Genomic DNA, 21,975 nt, shown 5'->3' with positions numbered 1-21,975 from the left:
TCTGAATATGACATACTTGGTTGCAGACACTTTACTAAATTTCCTCCTTGGTGTTCTCTGGGCTTGCTGTATCTGTGGTTTAGCATTAATTTTGGAAAACTCTCTGCCATTGTTACTTCAGATCTTCTATTCCTTTGTCCCTTTATACTCCTACTGTCATTTGCATTATTCACATTACATCTTTGGTAATTGTCCCACTGTTTTGGAGATTCTGTTATGTTTTTAAAATTCTATTTTTCTTTTGTATTTCAGTGGGGCAGTTTTTGTTAACATATTTTCAAATCCACTGATTCTTTGACCTTGTCCAATCTACTGAGGAACCCATCACAGGCATTCTTTATTTCTTGGAGGTTTTTATTCCTAGCATTTCCTTTTGACTTCTTAGAGTTTCCTTCTTGCTGATCACATTACCCACCTGTTGTTGCATGTTGCCTTTTTCTGTTAGAACACTTATTATATTAATCATTTATATTAAACTCTAGGTATAATTACCAAATCTCTGCCATATCTGAGCCTACTTCTGAGGCTCAATTTGTCTCTTTAGACTAACTTTTCCTGCTTTTTAACATGCCCTCTTTTTTTTTATTGAAATAAAACACAATGTATCAGGCAACAGAATCTGAGATAATAGGTCTTTGTGTGAGGTTTTATGTTTATATAGTTAAGGCTATGTTATGTTTAATTTTTTTGTAGCTATAGGTGTCACATATTCAATTTCCTCTAGTATCTTTGTTTTGGTCTCCCTTATTATTTTTGGATTGCCTTAGAAGATCCTTCTTAAATACAATCAGTGTCTTTCACCTCTTTCAGTTGTAATTCACTGCTAGTACACTGGAGTCCTGGTTGATGTGGTGATATGGTGTTGGGAGGAGAAGTGTTCTATAATCTCATGGTTAAATCTGAGTTGTGGGGCCAGGCGCGGTGGCTCACGCCTGTAATCCCAGCACTTTGGGAGGCAGAGGCGGGCAGATCACGAGGTCAGGAGATCGAGACTATCCTGGCTAACACGGTGAAACCCCGTCTCTACTAAAAATACAAAAAAAATTAGCCGGGCGCCTGTAGTCCCAGCTACTTGGGAGGCTGACGCAGGAGAATGGCGTGAACCCGGGAGCTGGAGCTTGCAGTGAGCTGAGATCACGCCGCTGCACTCCAGCCTGGGCAACACAGCGAGACTCCGTCTCAAAAAATATAAATAAATAAACAAATATGAAATAAAATCAATCTGAGCTGTGACTGTCAGAAGAGTTTCTTAACCTACTTTTTGCTTCCCTTATATGAATCAGAAAGGCTAGATGGAGCTTGAGCCATCCAACTGCTTTTCTCCTAGATCAGACAAGGCTCAGGCAAAGTAGCTTCCCTTGCAGGGAGCCCCCTGCCATGTGAAAGAAAATGCTCTGAGAGTGTTTAGAAATAACCCTGGGCTTATTTCAAAATGGTTGCTTTTCCCTTCCTCCTATCTGAAGCATCAGGGGATTTTTCTGCAGTCTTCACTGTGAGAAACTTGCTGAGGCTCTTGGAAGTCTAGTTTACAAAAGTGTGTGGGGTCTTCAAAAACTGGGCCCTTAGGAGTTTTTAACTCTCAATCTAGTCCACATTCAGTCTCCAGAAATTCGTCAATTACCACTTACGGGTTCATATGAGTTGCTGGTTTCAGCAGTTTCTGCCCCTGATAAACTGATTTTTTTTTGTATTTGCCTACATCTCCAGTTTTTGCCTGTTACCTCAATTCTATGGTTATTTTAAGAAATCGTTGAGTTTAGTTTGTTCAGATTTTTTCTTGTGACAATAGTAGTGATGACTTCCAAACATATCAGAGCAGAAACCGTAAGTCTTTAGTCTTCTCTTCTTATGATGTCTTTGGTCTTGGTATAAGGGTAATACGGACCTCATACAGTGAGTTATAAAGTGTTCCCTCCTTTTCTATTTTCTGGAAAGAGTGTGTGAAAAATAGATATTAATTCTTTTAAAGTTTGGTAAAATTCACCAATGAAGACATCTGGTCTTGGGATTAGAGTTTGAAAATTAAATTACTTATTCAATTTCTTCTTACAAATTTTACCTATTCAGTCTTTTTAACTGTAAATGGTGTATTCATATTTTTATACCAGCTTTCGTAGTTTGTGCCTTTGGAGGAATTTGCGTATCTCATATAATTTAATTTTTTGACATTGACTTTTTCACAATATTCTGTTAGAATTCTTTTAATTTCTGCAAGGTGATATCTATACTTTCATTTACGTTTAGTAACTTGAATCTTCTCTCTTTTGTTCTTTCTCGGTCAAACTAATAATATGTCAATTTTACTGATATATCAGAAGAACCAACTTTCAAGTTTATTAATTTTCTCTATTGTTTTTATTTTCACTACTTATCTCCATGCTTATCTTCATTATTTCTTCCTTCTGTTTACTTTGGGTTAAGTCTGCTCTTTCACTCTCATTTCTTAAGGTGAAAAATTAGGTTATTGGTTTGAGATTTTTAAAAAATTTAGGGATATACTGTTATACATTTCCCTTGAAGCACAGCTTTAGCGACAACCACAAAATTTTAGTATGTTGTTTCTTCAGTTTTATTCATCTAAAATATTTTCTAATTTCTCTTGCGATTTGTTCTTTGATCCATTGGTTACTTTGAAGTATTTTTAAATCTCCATACCATTGTGAATTTCCCACATTTTCTTCTGTAATTGGTTTAATATAATATTTTGCAGTCAGAGAACATGTGCTGTATTATTTCAATTCTTTTAAATTATTAAGATATGTTTTATAGCCTAATATATGTCATCCTGGAGAATATTCCATGTGCACTTCAGAATAATGTGTATTCTGCTATTGTTGGGTGTCATATTAAGGTGTTGTATGATAATGTGTAGTTTTTTATTTCCTTTTTGCTCTTGACTTGTTGTTCTATGTATTACTGAAAGTTTGGTATTGACACCTCCAACTGTAATAATTGATTTTCCTATCTTTCTTCGATTCTAGCAGTTTTTGCTTTGTATATTTTGGGCTCTGTTGTTTGATGTATATGTTCATAATTGTTGTATCTTATCATTATAAAATGTTCTTTTTTGTCTTTAGCAACAATTTTTGTTAAAGTATATTTTGTCAGATATTAGTATAGCTGCTCCAGCTCTATTTTAATTATCTTTTGCATGGTAAATATTTTCACACCCAAATGGAACTCTGTCTATTTGTGTCTTGACTCTAAATATTCTAAATACAGATAACATAAGGTTGAATTATGGTTTGGATTTTTCTTCTCTATTCTGAAAATCTCTGCCATTTGATTGTAGTATTTATTTCATTTATGTTTAATATAATTATTATAAAGTAGGATTTAGGTCAACCAATTTGCTATTCATTTTCTATAAATCTTATGTGGTTTTGTTCTTTTATTTCTCCACTATTGCTTTCTTTTTGTTAAACAGATATTTTCTAGTGTACCATTTAAATACCATTGTTGTTCATCTACTGTATATATTATATATTTTTATATATATTATATATATATTTTTATATATATACACATTTTTGGAGAAATTAGGTGTAGCTATGTTGCTCAGACTGGTCTTGAACTTCTGGGCTCAAGTGCTATATATAGATATAGATATAGATATGGATACAGATATACTTTTTTATTTTTTTTTTGAGATGGAATTCTCACTCTGTCGCCCAGGCTGGAGTGCAATGGTGTGATCACTACAACCTCCACCTCCCAGGTTCAAGTGATTCTCCTGCCTCAGTCTCCTGAGTAGCTGGGATCACAGGTGCGTGCCACCACGCCCGGCTAATTTTTGTATGCTTAGTACAGACAGAGTTTCAGCATGTTGTTCAGGCTTGTCTCAAATTCCTGACCTTGTGATCCACCCACCTAGGCCTCCCAAAGTGCTGAGATTACAGGCGTGAGCCACCATGCCCAGCCTCAAGTGCTATATTTTTTAAAGCCGTTTTTAGTGGTTGCCTTAGTATTACAGTTAAATTAACAATTTAATCTAGCTTGAATGGATACCAATTAATTTAAATAGTTTACAAAATCTTCTCTCCAACATAGGTCAATTCCTTCACCCCTAATTTATATTATTATTGTTTTAAAAATTATATCTTTTTTCTAGCTTCATTGAAGTATGATTAACAAATCAAAATTGTATGTATTTAAGATGTACACTATTATGTTTTGATATTCATGAGAACTCTATCACAAGAACAGCAAAAGGGAAGTCCACCCCCATGATTCAATCACCTCCCAGCAGGTCCCCTCCTCCAACACGTGGGGATTACAATTTGACATGAGATTTGGGTGGGACAAAGAGCCAAACCATATTACCTTCTCTAGGTTGCATAAAGCCAGGCCAGGTGCTGAAGTCTCATTTTTTTTAGGGTAGTGTCCTGAAATTCTCATGTTTGTGAGCTTTCTTCCAGTTCTACAAAATGGCGCCACTGTCAATATGTGCTTGCAAGCCATTTGCAGAGATTCTCACTTGCTTTTCACAGGAGTGCACTTGGAGAGCCTGCCAAAGAGTGAGTGAGGCATTTGGAACATTTGGGGTTTTGTTGGCAAGATGGGAGTGATGCATCCCAAGTGGCTTATAGGTGGGCTCCTGATGGAGTCCATGAAGCAACTGGTAGGATCTATGGCAGTTTCAAGTGTGGGTTGCTGTGAGTCCCCATCTCTCCTTCCTGCTTTTACCTTCTCCCAACCACTCCACCTTGCTGATCACCTCAGTGTCTTTTGACACGTTAACCATGATGTGTATAGGTGTTGATTTCTTTGAGATTATCTTACTTGGATTTTATTGGTCATGTCGGCTATATAAATTAATGTTTTTCATAAAATTTGGGAAGTTTTCTTTCCTTCTGTTTTCATCCTTCTAGGGCTCCAGTGTATGCATCCATTGGTATGAGAGACGCTGTCCTACAGTTCTTTGTTGCTCAATTTTCTTCATTTTTTCCCACTCTGTTGCTCAGATTGGATAATCTCAATTTTTCTCTGTGTTTTGTTGTTTTATATTTCATTGATTTCTGCTCTTATCTTTATCAGTGCCTTTATTTTACTTAACTCTGGGTTAATTTGTTCTTTTCTAAGTTTCTTAAGGTAAAATACAAATTTACTGATTTAAAACCTTTTTTCTTTTCTAATACAGCCATTTCAGTGCTGTAAATTACTCCCTATATCCTGTTTTATCAGTATCCCATAAGGTTTTAGATTCTATATTTTTATTTTTATTCAGTTCAAAAGACTTTTCAATTTTACTTTCTTTGTATCTTTTTAAACCAATAAATAGGTCAGAAATGCTAATTTAAATTTCCAAACATTTAGGAGATTTTCAAGAGATATTCCTCTTATTTCTAATTCAATATCATTGTGGAATTAAATTAACATGGTTTACATGAATTTAATTCTTTAAATGTATTAAGACTTATTTTATGGCCCTCCCATCAGTGAAGATTTTTAAAGGAATAGGTCTCTGCTTATTTTTATTTCCTGACATGCTGTTACTTGTTATAGTCATTCTATCTGCCAAAAACATGCAGAAAAAAAGCACACAAATCAATTGGAAAAAATGCATAAATATTAACTGTAATGAGACCCCACAATTTGGTCCCAATGTAATTGTGTGATGTTCAAGTTTTCTATATTCTCTTAAAACTTTCCAACATTATTGATGCTAATAATTCACTTTATAAACACCTGATCATTAAGAAAATTTATTCTAGATGTTTCTATATTCAATTTTTTACTCAAGCACTATACACAATCAACAACAAATAGTTCAAAATAAATGAAACACCAGACCCCTCCCTTAATGTAAAACCCTAAGGTGAAGTCTGCATAAGAAAGCTATTATGATACTGCCATTTTCTGAGAGAAAAGAAAGGCATGTACATACGGGCTATGTGAGATAATTCAGAAGGTCATCATATTGAACCAATTCTAAAAGTCCTCTCTTTCTATTAAGGAACATTCAGCTAGACTAGTTGAAATCTGAAAACAATCTTTCAGAATCCTGAGATAACTGTACTCATCGTGATCTTGGTAAGGCAGCTCCTGACAAATTAGCACTTCTACAACTGGGTTACTTTCCAATAGAGTTGTTATTTGCATTAAGAATTCAGTATACACTTCAGCTTTACGTTATTGAAGCTGGCAATATGTCAACCTTATAAACTTCAGCAGAGTCACTTCTCATGAAGGAGATAGCACAGTTTGGAAGATGACACTGTTGACATATATAAAAATTAGAATGGAGTAAGTAATGCTGCTTGAATCAATTTTCAATATTTATCACTTTGATTATTGCAGCAAAAAGGGATCAACACTAAAACAATACCTACTATAAACCTGCTTTCAACTTTGTCTCTCTTTACTCTCCAAAGCAATTTTTACCCATATTTGAAAAATAATATTACTGCCAAATGCCCATCTATTGATTGCATTACTACATACAGTCCTATATTTTGGCTCCATCAAGGCTTCCCTGCCATGTGTGTTTTTCCGTTTTTCTCTTAGATGTGTTTATCCAAACCAAGGGCATCATTAACATAAGCTTACACTTCAATCTCTATCTCATCATACCCGCTTTGCTGCAGTTTCTTAATCTGATTGTAATTTTCAGGAAGCAAATAAATAAATGATGGATTTACCACACATATAGGCTAGCCAAGAAAAATGACATTGGATTTGTCTTCACACAAACTGTATACTTTGAAAGTACTGACATAAGATAATCATGAAATATTGTGTACACAGGGATTTGAGCCTGCTATGTCTTCTGGGAATGCTTGATCTATGGGCTCACTCCAGAACTGGGGGAGCCATGTTTTCAGCATGATTCTAACCATAGACAGAGTGTATTGGCAACTTGATGTTCTTGCTTCCCTGTCAAGTTCAGACACACACACACACACAGCCCCCTGGGCTCTCCTCTAAATACACCATACAACATTTATAGGGTGGTTGGTTAAAAATAACAGCATGAATTTCAGTACCTATTGGACCTTTCAATGAGACAATAATGTCCATGTTTTATAGCCCTTTCAGCACCCTTCTATAAAGCTATGTAAACATTATACGAGATAAAATTCTTTGTGTTCTGCATAACTGATTGACTACTTCAACCTGACACCTTCACTTATGGCTTTTACATATTTCTTATTTGTTCATTCTGAAGAATACATTGCCAGCACTAAGGACAAAGATATGGCTTTAAAAATAGCAAATATGAATCTGTTCAAATTATCTGGAAGGAAACACACATAATACCAAAATTTTAAAAATTCCTGTTACAATGTTAAAATTGAGAAGAGTATTTTAGAGAATTGTCCTGATAAATTTCTCTAATTTTATAGTGTGGATGGTATCCTGGTCAATTTCTTCATGTTAACAGGACTTTATCAATCTAATCAATTTTGTCCTTTCACTGTCATCTTTGCATTGCCTATCACAAGTTATTAATTTATTATGCATTAATTTATAAATATATACAAAATTATTATAAATAAAACTGAAACCTGTATAATTTACCCAGGCAATGGCTCTTTCAAAACTTCTGAATTTTAGTCTTCAAATTTTTTTTGCAATTAGGAATATTTAAGTGATTGGAAATAAAAGACTATCCTGGTATGACTGTCAGTGATAAATGTTATAGTTATGGCATATGTTTTGTAAAAGGACTGCCAATTTTCATTGTATTAACTATAACTTATTTTAACCTATTTTAATAATGTTAAACATATTTATCACTTAAGAATCTATATTAAACAATAAAATATATTTCGTTTAATAAAATATATTTTATGTTGTATAAATATATAAATAAATATATATCTGTTGTATAAATATAGATGTTGTATAAATTATATCTACGATGTGTGTATATATACAATATAGATAACTTTACCTTGACATTCTAATACATTACTGAAATAATGGTAACCTGAATATTTCATGATTTGACTATAACTCATTAAAGAAATTACATGGACCTAATTTTCCAGCATTACTCATTCTAGGAATGCTCTACAGAAACAGAGGCATGAGTGCATACAAACTGGCATATTCTGATTATAAGTGTATGGTATCTTGCAGTAGCAAAATGTTGATAACCATCATTATGAAAACAAGAAATGGCTAAGGAAAATGTGGTGTCCTTCACATTCACTGAGGACACTGGCACATCTATAGTTTTTGACATAGAGACTTCAAGACCTATAGGACCTCAGGAGATTGTACAACATATATTACTACCAAAATGTCAAATCTAAAGCTCATTTACAATAAAATTAATTGGTTATGATCAATACATCTTATATAGAAAGATAAATGGATTGATAGATACTTGTATTAGCATAGAAAGTTTTTCTCTAATATAGGGCAGATGGTTAAACATATTTCCTCTGGAAAGCATGGGGAAAAGGTTAAAAATACATCTGTCATAAATAATTTTATTTTCTTCTATATTGTGAAGCTTTCTTAAAATGAAGTGGTTACTCTTGGCAGTAATTTATGGCTGGAGCTATTTGATCTTAAACTAAAAAAGGGAAAATTAGGGAAGCAGGATTAAAAGTTGAAACACATTTTAGCTTTAGTAGTCAAGAACTCAAAAGGTGAAAAGCACTTAAATTTATCAGTTGTGTATTGACTAAGTAATCTCCAAGGAAATCCTTAAGCAAGGAGTTCACTGTTCTGACTTTTGGCTTTAAACTTTACCCAACTTCATCAATATTTCCCCAAATTCTAAACTGTACAATGCATGTGGGCCTCTATTAAGATCTATGAGAAACTTCTTTGCATGTGGTGTAGAAATAATCACACTAAATCTTAACAACTATATTTGCTTGTATATTCAATTATGTAGCACATAGAATAGAAAAGCATGAAGGTATCACATTAATTCCCTCTCTGCAAAACAAGAGACATGTGCCAGTTCAAGTGATCTATCAAAGAAAGTATAAAGAATTGAGTACCAAAATACATGAATATGTAGAGACAATACTACAGTCTTTAAGACTTGAGATTGTTCAGCATGTTTTAATAACAGAGAAAAAAGTATAAGAGAATTTAAGAATATGCATAGAAAAAATATAAATGTGTGAAAATAAAAATACTTGAGTAACTACTCATGACATGAATTGCTAAAAAGCCCTGTGCTAAAGAGAGAACCCACTTGATCTATTATGAGGGCGTCAATCAATAAGCACCATGTAATACACAATCTACTTGAGACTTTTTTTATGTATTAACCAATATTTTGACTAGTTTGATAAGTTTTTTTACTTTCTATTGAAGAATAATATACATGTAGAAAAATGCATACACTAAAATTGTAAAGCTCATGTATTTGCATGATGCAAACACAGCAAGCACTCACACACAGATCAAGAAATAAAAATTATATGCATTCTAGAAACCAGCCAGTTGTCTTATATCTATGATTATCTCAGACATGCCATCAAGAGAAGAAAATTTCCTATATAACTTACCTTGTTGCAACAATGAGAAAAAGACTAATTCAAGTCAATATTTAATAATTAAATGAGAAGCAGAAATATAATGTAGTATGACCACAAAGATATTATGAACCATGGAGTCTCTATTCTGAAACCCCAATAATGAAACAGATGAGGAAAATCTGTTAATATTTTGGCACACCTGGATTTCACTACAATACATTCTGCTCCAATATGAAATTGCCTTTCATATTGCCTCTCAAATTGCCTTTCATATTGCTCCAATATGAAATCTCTTAAATTCTACATTTTTCCATAAAAGCAAAAGAGAGTTAAAATTAAAAGAGAAATGATAAGGATTCAATAGTGTAGGTGACATGGTGAGGGTCTCAATGAGGAAAAGGACATATCATGAAAATGTCCTCCAATAAGCTTCTGAAAAGATGTACAAAACGACCTAAAGACCTAGCAAACAGCACATGACATATGAATTTCAAAAGATAATGGTTTAGCTACTCACCCCTATTCTCTGAAGCACAGGATCAGATTCCAGGCCTTGTATCACAGCAAAACATGAAAGAAAAAAAAAGCAAACATAATCTTGGAAAATACTCCACAGTAAAAATAACAAAGCACTAAACTTGGTTCCACTGTCATTATTTAATAGAGGCATGCCATATTTCCTTCTTTCAGCACAACATTAATGAGATTTTCAGACATATCACAGTTGCTTGACCCTTAATTCAATCTTCTAAAGTGTTTCATTTGTTACTTAAGAAATATATCTTATATGTAAGTATCTATCTACAATTAAAGCAAGTCTTGAGTCACTAAGCATACTAAAGGGCATACTGACTCATAAGACAGGATGCTACTGCCCTCTTCGGAGAGATGGAAAAGGCATGCTCACAGGGGTACCATGTTGTCACCGAGGGATTCCCAAATAGAGCCAGGCTCTGAGAGTCTTATTTGTCCTACTGGAGGGCCGCACATCTGGACCTCAGATTGACATCTGGAATGAGTCCCTCAGCATCCTCAGACAATTATTCTCATCATCGATCCAAACATGAACCCTCCCAACAAATAAGCATTTCCCCAGCCAGGCTTCTTTTGTGCATGGTTATCTAATGCATCATCAGTGAGAACGGTAAATGTACAGTAGACATTTGTTTAGTATCTGAATAATGGAACTCTCATATACATAGCATGAAAAAACATATGACTGAATTGCTCTAATAAAATTAGATTAAAATCTGGCCAGGCACGGTGGCTCAAGCCTGTAATCCCAGCACTTTGAGAGGCCAAAACGGGTGGATCACGAGGTCAGGAGTTCAAGACCAGCCTGGCCAAGATGGTGAAACCCCGTCACTACTGAAAATACAAAAATTAGCTGGGCGTGGTGGCACGCACCTGTAATCCGAGCTACTGTAATCCGAGGCTGAGGCAGGAAAATTGCTTGAACCCAGGAGGGGGAGGTTGCAGTGAGCCAAAATCACACCACTGCACTCCAGCCTGGGCAACAGAGTGAGACTATGTCTCCAAAAAGAAAAAAATCTATTGGGGAACTTCATAAAAACTCTTTAATCAACTAAAAGTTTAAGGAGTAAGTGAGGTAACAGAATAATATATGGTATGATTACAGTACTAATATGTATAGAAACATCTATGTTATGAATGTGCCAGATAAAGATTTAAAAAAAATATTAGAACATCTGAATTTCACTACAAGATTATTTTCACCCATCATGAACAGTGAAAAAAGGAAATATGTCAATGATTCTCCACAGTTGTTTAGGTCATTTCAAAAAGAGATTTAAACAAAGAGAAGAAACAATAATAAGGAATCCTTGAACAAGGTAGGGACACCCATGGGGAAATATATCTACCAAAAGAATAATCTCCTTTAAGCCTCCGAAATAATGAACTCACAGTCCTTGACGTTCTGACATCACTGCCCACAGAACACACAAAGAATTTCAAAAGTACCGAAGCGGCTGCTCACCTCTTTTCCCTGAAGTTTCCTTGAAGTTGTTTCAGCTTTTAACCTGCAGCAAAATATCACATAGAAAATAAATCAGATCAGAGAATGCTCTAAATTAATAAAAAATACAGCACAGGATTGGTTCCACTATAATTTCTTATCATACAGGCATCTCAGCCCTCTACTCCTTGCTACAAACATCAGCATTGCTTGATCTCATCACCTTCGTCATTTCATTTATAAATTTGTTTCCTCCTTGAATTCTTTACTCTGAAAATAGCCAATTTCCTCTCTACCAGGCCATCCAAGTGACACAGTAGTTGTATCTTGAATGGGAAATGCTAAAGTTGTGGACTATCAATAAAGATTTTATGAAAATACACTGTGATGTGAAAAATGAAAGACACATGATAGTGGTACTGTGAGATAATTGAGGAGTCCACCAGTTGGGCCTGCTCTGAATGTGTTATTTATCCGGTTGCAATAGAACAGATGGCCATTCATTCAGCCACACCTCAGCATCTCAGATACTTGTGCTTATCCTTGATCCAGACAAGTCTACTACCAATGAGTAAACATTCCTCACACCACACTGATGCTCCTAACAGTGTATCTCCTGCATTCAGCTTTATAGCAGAAAGCAGCACAGGCAGATGTCTGACTTGACTTTAGTGAAACTGGCTTTCACGACAGCTCCAGAAGCTTCTCAGAACCCTTTGGTCTAAGCAAAATGTGAAGTGATATTTCAGTGGGATGGCTGCCAATGCTGATATATCTACTGAATATGATAGAAATAAAAAGTCAGGAGTTAACTGTGAACTTGGATTATATCATTTAAAAGATTATGAAAGTATGTTAGGATCTATTTGACAGCAGCATACAACATGATATTCCTTCCACCTGACAGATGTATATTCCTTATCCAGGGTAGAAGACTAGCATACAAATGTCACTATATTGTGACAAAGTAGAAATAAGACAACTAAACACAGGAGGAGGAAAGAAAAACAGGAAAACCGAAAGCACGTTGCATGAGCAATAGGGGAGTGTTGAAGAACGTCGCCTAAACTGATAAATCATAAGTTAAAGATTAACTAGGAAAACACAGAACTAACAGAATTAAGAGAGGTACAAAAGTAAACACTCCAACAAAAATAAAAACTCTCCTAAGTATGAATAAATAAATAGGCAAGCAAAGACTACAACGTGACAAAACAGCGTATCAAATATAAAGAAAATACAAACAAAATAAATATCAGTCATGGCTACACACACACACACACACACACACACACACACACGTGAGTGGACTCCACACACCCACTAGAAGAAAAATATTTTCAGCAGGCTCACAAAATTAAACATAATATGTTTTCTATGAGAGATGCATCTAAACAAATGGATTCTAAAAGACTGAAAATAAAGGGATGGGCGAAAGTATATCAGGCATATGAAAACAAAAAGAGATAGGAGTAATCTTTTTTTTTCATGCCAATCACATGCAAGAGTAGTGATTCTTATATTACACAATGTATTCAAGTCCCACAGTGTTAACCAAGACAAAGAAGGCCACGTTTTTTATGCTAAAGGATATAATACACATGAAGATTTGACCCTTATGGAGACTTATATACCAAATAACATAATAACCACCTTTATGAATAAAAAACTACATGAGATGTATGAGATGTAAGGAGACCAGACATAGATGATCCCATAATAGAAAACTATAATACACCATTATCAGAAAAAGACAGATCAAGTGGGCAAAAATGGCAACATAAAAATAGTGTAGATTTTATGGCTATATATTAAACTTGACAGATAATAGAAGATATGTATTGTTCTTAAGTGCCCATGGCATAGTCAGAAAAACTGATTATATATTAGGTTGGAAAGAAAAATTAGTAACTCAAGAAATATTCAAAACTGCACTATCTGATCACAATGCAAAAAAATAGACTTTACTAACAATAACATAAAGGCTCTTTCACCAAGAAATTTTAAAAATATCCTATTAACTCCTGAGTAAAAGGAAAAATATAAACAGAAAATACATATGTTTAAATATGTAAACACATATTTTGTATGTAAATGTTTTTGTATGCAAATATATATTTACATATATTTTAAAATATACAACATATGAGAATCTGTAATATGCATTTAAAGGCAGTTCTAGAGGAAAATTCATTGCACTAAACGTTTTTGTTATTTTTAAAAATGAAAAAGTAGATGAATGAAAGAATTCAATTTTCATCTTAAAACACTAAAAAAGAGCAAAAATAAAAGAAAGTACAAGAAAGAAAGGAATAAGGATCAAAGCAGAAATCAATGAAGATAATATTTTAAAAACCATAGATGTAATTAATAATTGAGAAGCCTGTGGTTTTTAAAAAATATTAACTACACAGGCACTCTACTAGCGAACTTTATCAAAAAAAGGAGAAAACACATATATACAAAATAATGCTTCATAAGCACTTGAACATAATGTGCATTCTGCTATTGTTGGGTGTTGCGTTCTACATATGCCAGTGGAGTCAAGTTGGTTAATAGTGTTCTTACATCCACCGTTACTGATAATCTTATCCATGTTCAATCACGTACTAAGAAAGGAGCATTGAGATTTCAAGCTATAGTTGGGAATGGTCAAATTTTTCATTTCATTTCAAAAGCCTATGTTGGAAACGTAACCCTCAATGCAACAGTGTTTAATAAAGCAACATTTAAAAGGTGATTAGGCTGTGAGAGCTCTGCCCTCATCAATGGATTAATGCTGTTATTTCAGGGGTGGGTTCCTATAAAAGAAGATATTTGTCCCATCCATATCCTCTCTTTGCCCTTCTACCATAGGATGACACAGTGAGAAGGCCCTCATCATATGCCAGCCCCTTGATCTTTCCAGCCTCCAGAAATGTGAGCCAATAAATTTCCACCATTACAAATACCCAGTCTGCAGTATTCTGTTACATCAGAGCAAAATGGACTGACACAGAAAACTGGTAACATAAATGCAGTATCTTTTGTATCTAGATATCCAGTTGTCCTAGCAACATTTGTTGAAAAAACTGTTCTTTCCCATCACAGAGAGGACAATGCCCAGATAACATGCCTTCTCGGAGTGCAGGAATCATAAGGTTTGAAAGCCGGTGCAGGAATCCAGGATGCTAATGCCCCTATTTCAATATGAGGGAAGTCTAGGTCTCACGCTGTGTGAATCAAAAGCATTGTTCAAATCTTGTTGACTAAAAGTAATTGGTTAAGTAAACAGCAATATCCATAGTGATCTGGGAATACACCATTCAGTAGAACTCAAGAATGGGCAGGTCAACTTGGTATTTTTCAGGATTTGAGTCTCTGATATGGGTGAAATGAGATAGAACACTTCGCCACTGATTTTAAAGACTTCAGAAAGGTTAGAAATCTTTTGTAAACCAGCACAGTGATCAAATATATCATAGAAAAAAAAAAGCTGCATTTTATTTGGGGAAAGAGATATTAAACCTGGAGACTTTATCCAGCCTGGGAATCTCTGCCTTTTAATTTACATATTTACTCTATTCACATGTAATTTTATTATTGATATAGTTGAGTTTATTATGTCATTCTTCTTCTTCTCCTGTATGTCTCATGTGTTTTTGTTCCTCTATTCCTCTTTACTTCTTTCTTTTTCATTAACTAATTATTTTATAATGTAGCATTTAAACTTCCTTAATAATTTTTTTCACTATGTTTTTTGAATTTTTTTCAGTGGTTGCTCTAGGGTTTACTGCATATATCTTAACTCACCCAAATAAGTTTCTAATTTACACTAGCTTAATTTCAGTCTTATACAGAAATGTTACACCTATATAGCTCTATTCCCTTTTTGCCATCTATTGTGGTATTATTATACATATTACCTTTATTGATGCTATAAGCCAAGAAAGACATTATAATAAATATTAATCTACCATCTGTAGTCATTTCCTTAGTCCTGTATTGCTTTGCATCCACCTATCTTCTTTGGCAAATATATTATACTTTTATATGTTATAGACCCCAAAATACATTATATACATATTATTTTATAGAATTTATTTTAAAATCACTTAAGAGAAAATTACATTTCTACTGTCTTTTATATTTATATAATTACCTTTACAAGCATTTTACTTCTTTATATTGATTTGAATAACTACCTAGGCTCACTTGCTTTCAGCTTGAATAACTTCTTTAAGTATTTAGAGAACTCTTTTCAGGGGGTTTTGAGAGCAGTAGATTCTCCAACTTTTTTTTTTTTAATTGAGGAAGTCTTTATTTTGCCTTCATTTTTGAAACACAGCTTTGCCAGGTACAGAATTCTTAGATGACAGGTTCTTTTTTCTTTGAGCATTTTTAATATGTTATCCTTTTGCTTCTGGCCTCCATTGCTTCTGCTGAAGTCAGCTGTTAGTCTTCCTGGGGTTCCCTTGTAAATAACAAATCATTTTTCTCACACTGCTTTCAAGACTTTCTTCTTGTTTTTGACTTTCAGAAATCTTACTGTGATGTTTCCATTCTTCAATCTCTGCATTTACTCATTGGAATTCATTGAGCTTCCTGGATATGTAGGTTATTGTTTTTCCACAAATATGGGAAGTTTTCAGCCATTATTTCTTTGAATATTTTTTCTGATCGTTTGTATCTCCCCTGCCTGTCTGGTACTCCCATATGTGTATGCTTGTATGCTTAATGATGTTCCACATTCTCTGAGACTCTCTTTGTTTTTCTTTATTCTTTATGTTTTCTGTTCTTTTGAACATAATCTCTATTGTTCTATCTTCAAGTTTACTTCTTGTTTCTTCTGCCAGTTCAAATCTACTATTGAGCCCTTCTAATAAATTTTAAAATTTTAGTTATTGTACTTTTGAACTCCAGAATTTTCATTTGGTTCTTTTTAATAATTTCTATCTTTTTATTGGTATTCACTGTTTTGTGTGACATTGTCATCATACCTTCCTTTACTTTTTTTTTTTTTTTGAGACAGAATCTCACTTTGTCACCCTTGCTGGAGTGCAGTGGTGTGACCTCAGCTCACTGCAGCCTCTGCTTCCTGGGTTCAAGTGATTCTTGTGCCTCAGCCTCCTGAGTAGCTGGGACTACAAGTGTGAGAAACCATGCCCAGCTAATTTTTCTATTTTTAGTAGAGACAGGGTCTCGCCACGTTGGCCAGGCTGGTCTGGAACTCCAGCCAGTGAATAGTGCTGCTATGAACATTCACGTACATGTATTCATTTGAACATTTGTATTCAATTCCTTCGAGTGTGTACTTTGGGGCAGAATTGTTGGGTTATATGGTCATTTTATCTTTAACTTTTTGAGGAACTGCCAAAATATTTTCCACTAAATCATGAGGAAAGAATTGACAAGTGGTCTTCTAGAAGCTAATAGAAACAGGTGAGAGACACTATATCCCAAATATATTTCTTTATCTTAAGCTCAAACTAGAATACCCCAGAAAAGATATGGGCCAGCAAGTCTAGTTTTCATGTCGTCTCATGTCCTCAAGACAACATAAGGTCTCATTGTTGAAACAAGCCATGGAACTCCACAATCATATATTCACTTTGTCTGAAAACACCTACCAGAGTGGCATCCTTAAATCTTGGTTGAAAGTTCACAGGAGACCAAACAGATATCTGGGTGTGTCAGCTGTGCTGGTGCCAACAAGCCAAAGAGTACTCTTCCTCAATCATCCCTATCTAAGCGGAGGAGGATAAGACCGTAGATCAAGATGACAGATATTACTTCCTGCATATATGGCTTATGCATGCTATTTCTTAACGAAGAGATATGATTAGTACTGGAAAAAGTGATCCATTAGATAGGCTATAGGCCATTTATTCATCAAACAGAATAAACACTAACTATACAGTTCTCTTGAATTTGGATAATATCTCAGGTAGTTTAATGCAGAAATAAGACCTTCAATTGCTCACTCTTGTTTACATATTCAAGGAAGCCATCTTGAATTTGGATAATATCTCAGGTAGTTTAATGCAGAAATAAGACCTTCAATTGATCAGTCTTGTTTACATATTCAAGGAAGCCATATCAATAACAATTGGCATGAACATGTTGCTTGCACTCCATCATATAATGATCATACTGGAGCCAGGTGAAACTCAGATTTTAGAAAACAGACATCATACTACTCATACTTGTATTTAATTTAATGAATGATGGGATATGTATATATCAGAATTAGAACATGTAGCCATAATGCCATAGTCTTTATGTTGTGAGTCATCATCAATAAACCACAAACATTGTAAAAACATAGCAACCTGACATACATAAATTAGAAGTTAATATGTTAACTTTTTTTTTTGAGTATTGTATATTTTATTTTCATGAAAAATATATAATAAACCACCATGTAACTCCCTGTCTCTGTGGCCGGGCATGCCCTGGACATTTCATAGAAATGGGATCACACACGGCATGTCCTCTGTGTCTGGCGTGTCTCATTGAGCCTGGCGTCCTCAAGGTGCGTCCACGCCGTGGCCTGAGTCAGAGCTTCTTCCTTTTCGTGGCTGGGTTGTGTTCCAGTGCAAGGAGGGCCGCGCTACGTCTCCTCTGCTGACGGCCATCTGGGCTGTAGCCACCGTCTGGCTGCTGGAGTCTGCGGCTGTGTTTGCACACGGGCTTCTGCGCGGCCGTGGGTTTCCACTCCACCTGGGTACGTAGCTGGGAGTGGTCTTGCTGGGTCGGATGGGAGCTCTGTGTGTGTCTTTGAGGAGCCTCCAGGCCGTCTCCACAGTGGCTGCACCGAGTCATCCTCCACCTGCCGCTCCCAGGGATCTGAGTCCTACACACCCACCCCAGCGCTTCTGTGAGCTTTTGTTTTTGTTTTGAGACAGAGTCTGGCTCTGTCGCCCAGGCTGGAGCACAGTGGTACGATCTCAGCTCACTGTAACTTATCTCCCAGGCTCAAGCAATCCTCTTGCCTCAGCCTCCTGAGTAGCTGGGACCACAGGAGACCCCCATGTCTGGCTAATTTTTTTTTTTTTGGTAGAGATGGGATCTTGCTATGTTGCCTAGGCTGGTCTCAAACTCCTGGGCTCAAACAGTCCTCCCTCCTCGGCCTCCCAAAGTGCTGGGATTATAGGTGTGAGCTGTGGTGACCCCACTTCTGTGTTTCTGGGCACAGCCATGCTGGGGGTGTGCTTTTTTTGTTGTTGTTGTTGTTGACAGAGTCTCACTTTTTTGCCCAGGCTGGAGTGCAGTGGCATGATCTTGGCTCACTGCAACCTCTGCCTCCCAGGTTCATGCAATTCTCTGCTTCAGCCTCCTGAGTAGCTGGGACTACAGGCACCCGCCACCACATCTGGCTAATTTTTGTATTTTTAGCAGACACGGGGTTTCACCATCTTGGCCAGGATGGTCTTGAACTCCTGACCCCAGGTGATCCGCCTGCCTCGGCCTCCCAAAGTGTTGGGATTACAGGCGTGAGCCACCGCGCCTGGCCAGGGTGTGCTTTTAATTCGCATTTTTTGGCTGACTCCTGGTTTATTTTTGGATGCGAGTTTTCTCCACTGGACTGGGTCAGGGGTGCAGTGCTGTGTTGATGCTGGACACGAGGGAGGTGGCCGGAGACACTGATGTGGCCGAGTGGCCGTGGCTGAAGAAGGGACGGCAGTCGGTGCCCCTCACCCCTGCTTAGCGGCCAGCGGATTTCTGGAGCTACCGACCCTCCTTACTGCCCAAGCATCCAGAAACACCCACGCATGGCTAACCTAGTTTCTCTAAACCAGACCCATATTAAAATTTAACTTCCTTCCTGGGCGTTTTGGGGAGGAATCTCCTCATGTGCCCTGGGTGAGGGATCTGTGAGACGTAGTCCCCCACCCCCCACCGCAGCTCATCTCTCTTCCAGCACAGGGACTGGGCGCCGTGCCGCTTCGCGGGCACCCCCTAGTTCCAGACAGCACCTCCACGCCTCAACACTGGGGCCCCTCCCAGGCTCCACTGTCCTGGGATCCCCCACTGAGGCCCCGCTCCTGGGACCACCCACCAGCAGGGCCTTCTGGAGAAACGGACAGCAATGGCCTGGAGCATAGGCTGCTGGGCCCTGCCTGCGAGGCTCCTCAGCATGGGCTGGACTCGGGGTGATGCACGCACCCCAGCCAGGAGGGATACCTGAGGCAGCTCCACCCAACGCCTCTGTGTGGGGGAACAAGCAGCAGCTCTGACCGCTGAGCGGGGCTCAAGTCCTCCACCCGCCACCGCCAGGTTCTGGCCACAGGGACCGCCCCATGCACACCCCTCCACAGCCACGAGAGCCACGGGAACAGCCCCCCGACAGCGAGAATGCCACAACCGCGACGGCCGGGGCTGGAGTCACACTGGGCTGTCCCGGTCACAGCCCGTCCATCCATCTGTCCTTCCACTGCGGCTGCCAACGGGATGGACAGGGGGACTTCCGCAGAGGACCACCGTGGGGGGGGGCGACGCATCCACAGGAGAGAAAACTGGAGCCCGGCGCCTCTCCTCTGCCCACGCCCCGCCGCACACCTGGATGAGCCACCAGCACGGGGACATTCTCCTTCTTCTGGAAACCCTCTCAGCATCCACAGGAAGGGGGCGCTGAAATGTCCGTGCCTGCATTTTGTTTTGTTTTGTTTTGAGACAGTCTCGCTCTGTCACCCAGGCTGGAGTGTAGTGGCGCGATCTCGGCTTACTGCAGCCTCCGCCTCCCGGGTTCAAGTGATTCTCCTACCTCAGCCTCCCAGGTAGCTGTGATTAGAGGCATGTGCCACCATGCCCGGCTAATTTTTGATATTTCTGGTAGGGACAAGGTTTCGCCACGTTGGCCAGGCTGGTCTCAAACTCCCGACCTCAAGTGATCCACCTACCTTAGCCTCCCAAAGTGCTGGGATTACAGGTGTGAGCGACCACGCCCTGACTACTGTTAGATTTTCCATCCCACAAGAAAGCAAAACCACATGCGTGTACACAGACACACACACGGAGACCCCAGGCACAGGCACACGGGGGACACAGCAGCGTGTCAGAGCCAGGTGTGAGATCCAGCACGGCAAACATCCCGAGGGGACACTGCCCAGAGGCCCCGCCTGAGGCCAGCCTGCTCGCGCCACACTGCCTGCCTTTCTCGACGAGGGCTGGAGACTGCCCGAGAGGCAGCGTCCTGGAGACACAGGCCTCAGCTCTCCCCTGCCAGAAAGCGGCGGGACGTGTGGACCATCTCGGGTGAGTGCATGCAGAAGCTGGGTAGGGAGGGGGAAGGGGCAGGGGCCATCCGGGGGACCTTCCCTGTGGACTGAGGGGGAGAAGGCCCCGGGTCCCGGACGTACCTATCTCCTAAGCAGTAGGACGCCTTTTCTTCCTACACGCCCCTGTGCCGACGCAGACACTCGGCTATGGTAGGGTCAGGACTGGCACCAGGGAGGGCAGGGAAGCTCCGGACCCTACATGGGGCCCTGGACATGGGTGGGGGCTTCTGCCCGCCTGGCTTCCCCCAGGTTATGCCCTTTACAACAGCAGGGAACAAACTCTCACTCCCCAGTTCCGAGAGTCCTGCGGGAGGACTGTGAACCCAAACAGGGGGTTGTGGGAGCCACAATGTGTAGCCAGGGATGTGGGGACCCAGGGTGGCGCTAAAGGTGGGGCGGGTGCTGGGGGACCCAGGGTGGCGCTAAAGGTGGGGCCGGTGCTGGGGGCCGAGCATTAAAGGTGGGGCGGGTGCTGGGGGCTGAGCCGCAGCCTGTAGGGTCCGTGCTACCCTGCGCAGCCAGGTGTCCAGGCAGTTAAGACACCCCGATGCCACGTCAGGAAAAAGACATCACGCCCACCCTCTCTGTGAGCCCCAGAGCTCCGGCCCTTTTCCACACAAGGAAGTGGGGACACTCACAGGCCACGGAGAGGGAGCTGCCAAAACCCTCGTTGAGGACAAGAGGCTGGAGGCCACCAAGCAGAACCTGAAAAGCAAATGTCACCGACTTCACGAGGAAAACAAATCCATCCCTTCTCGCCGTGAGGGTGAAAATATCCTCTATTAGACGGCACGGACAGAGACACGGCCTCACGATGAGCTAAAGGCACTGAGCTGCATGAGTTACACAGCTAGCGGGTACAGCCCGAGTGTCACACCTCAGTTATTAATACAAAAACCAACTCGCACCCTGGGAGATGCAGACCGGGAAGCCACGTGGGGAACTTGGGGAGGGGACGCTCAGGACCCAGAGCCAAAGCTCATAGTCACACTCAATACCAGCTGCTGTGGCCCTGGACAGGGGCGGGGGGGACGGGGGACAGTGCCTGGACGGGGGACAGGGGGATGGGGGGACAGTGCCTGGACGGGGGAACGGAGGACAGTGCCTGGGAGAGCTGGGCTGCTGCAGCCCTGGATGGGGGGACGGGGGACGGGGGACAGTGCCTGGGAGAGCTGAGCTGCTGCGGCCCTGGACGGGGGGACGGGGGACAGTGCCTGGGAGAGCTGAGCTGCTGCGGCCCTGGACGGGGGGACGGGGGACAGTGCCTGGGAGAGCTGAGCTGCTGCGG

The 21,975-nt window shown here is 39.2% G+C and overlaps 1 protein-coding gene and 1 non-coding gene across 10 annotated transcripts in view; both read right to left on the bottom strand.

Annotated features, from left to right (window-relative positions):
- The window catches only part of LOC129050348 (zinc finger protein 705A-like), a 118,091-nt gene that overhangs the window by 31,776 nt on the left and 64,340 nt on the right, over positions 1-21,975 (bottom strand). For 7 of the 9 annotated variants that reach the window (XM_054532354.1, XM_054532355.1, XM_054532352.1 and 4 more), the window contains 2 exons: positions 11,449-11,491; positions 9,967-10,001 (listed from right to left, as the gene is read on the bottom strand). The gene's annotated coding sequence lies outside the window, so the exon portion shown is untranslated. Of the gene's footprint in view, positions 1-9,966; positions 10,002-11,448; positions 11,492-17,036; positions 17,154-21,975 lie in introns of all 9 variants that reach the window. The other 2 variants (XM_054532346.1, XM_054532357.2) reach the window with 1 other exon arrangement.
- On the bottom strand, positions 10,442-10,508 carry LOC129050636 (small nucleolar RNA SNORD109A). Its single transcript, XR_008514306.1, has one exon. It is a non-coding gene; the product is annotated as a small nucleolar RNA SNORD109A (small nucleolar RNA).

Source organism: Pongo abelii, chromosome 16, assembly GCF_028885655.2.
Source record: "Pongo abelii isolate AG06213 chromosome 16, NHGRI_mPonAbe1-v2.0_pri, whole genome shotgun sequence".
Classification (NCBI taxonomy): Eukaryota; Metazoa; Chordata; class Mammalia; order Primates; family Hominidae; genus Pongo; species Pongo abelii.
The sequence above is the reverse complement of the archived record's forward strand: the minus strand, read 5'-3'. Positions and strand labels throughout refer to the sequence as shown.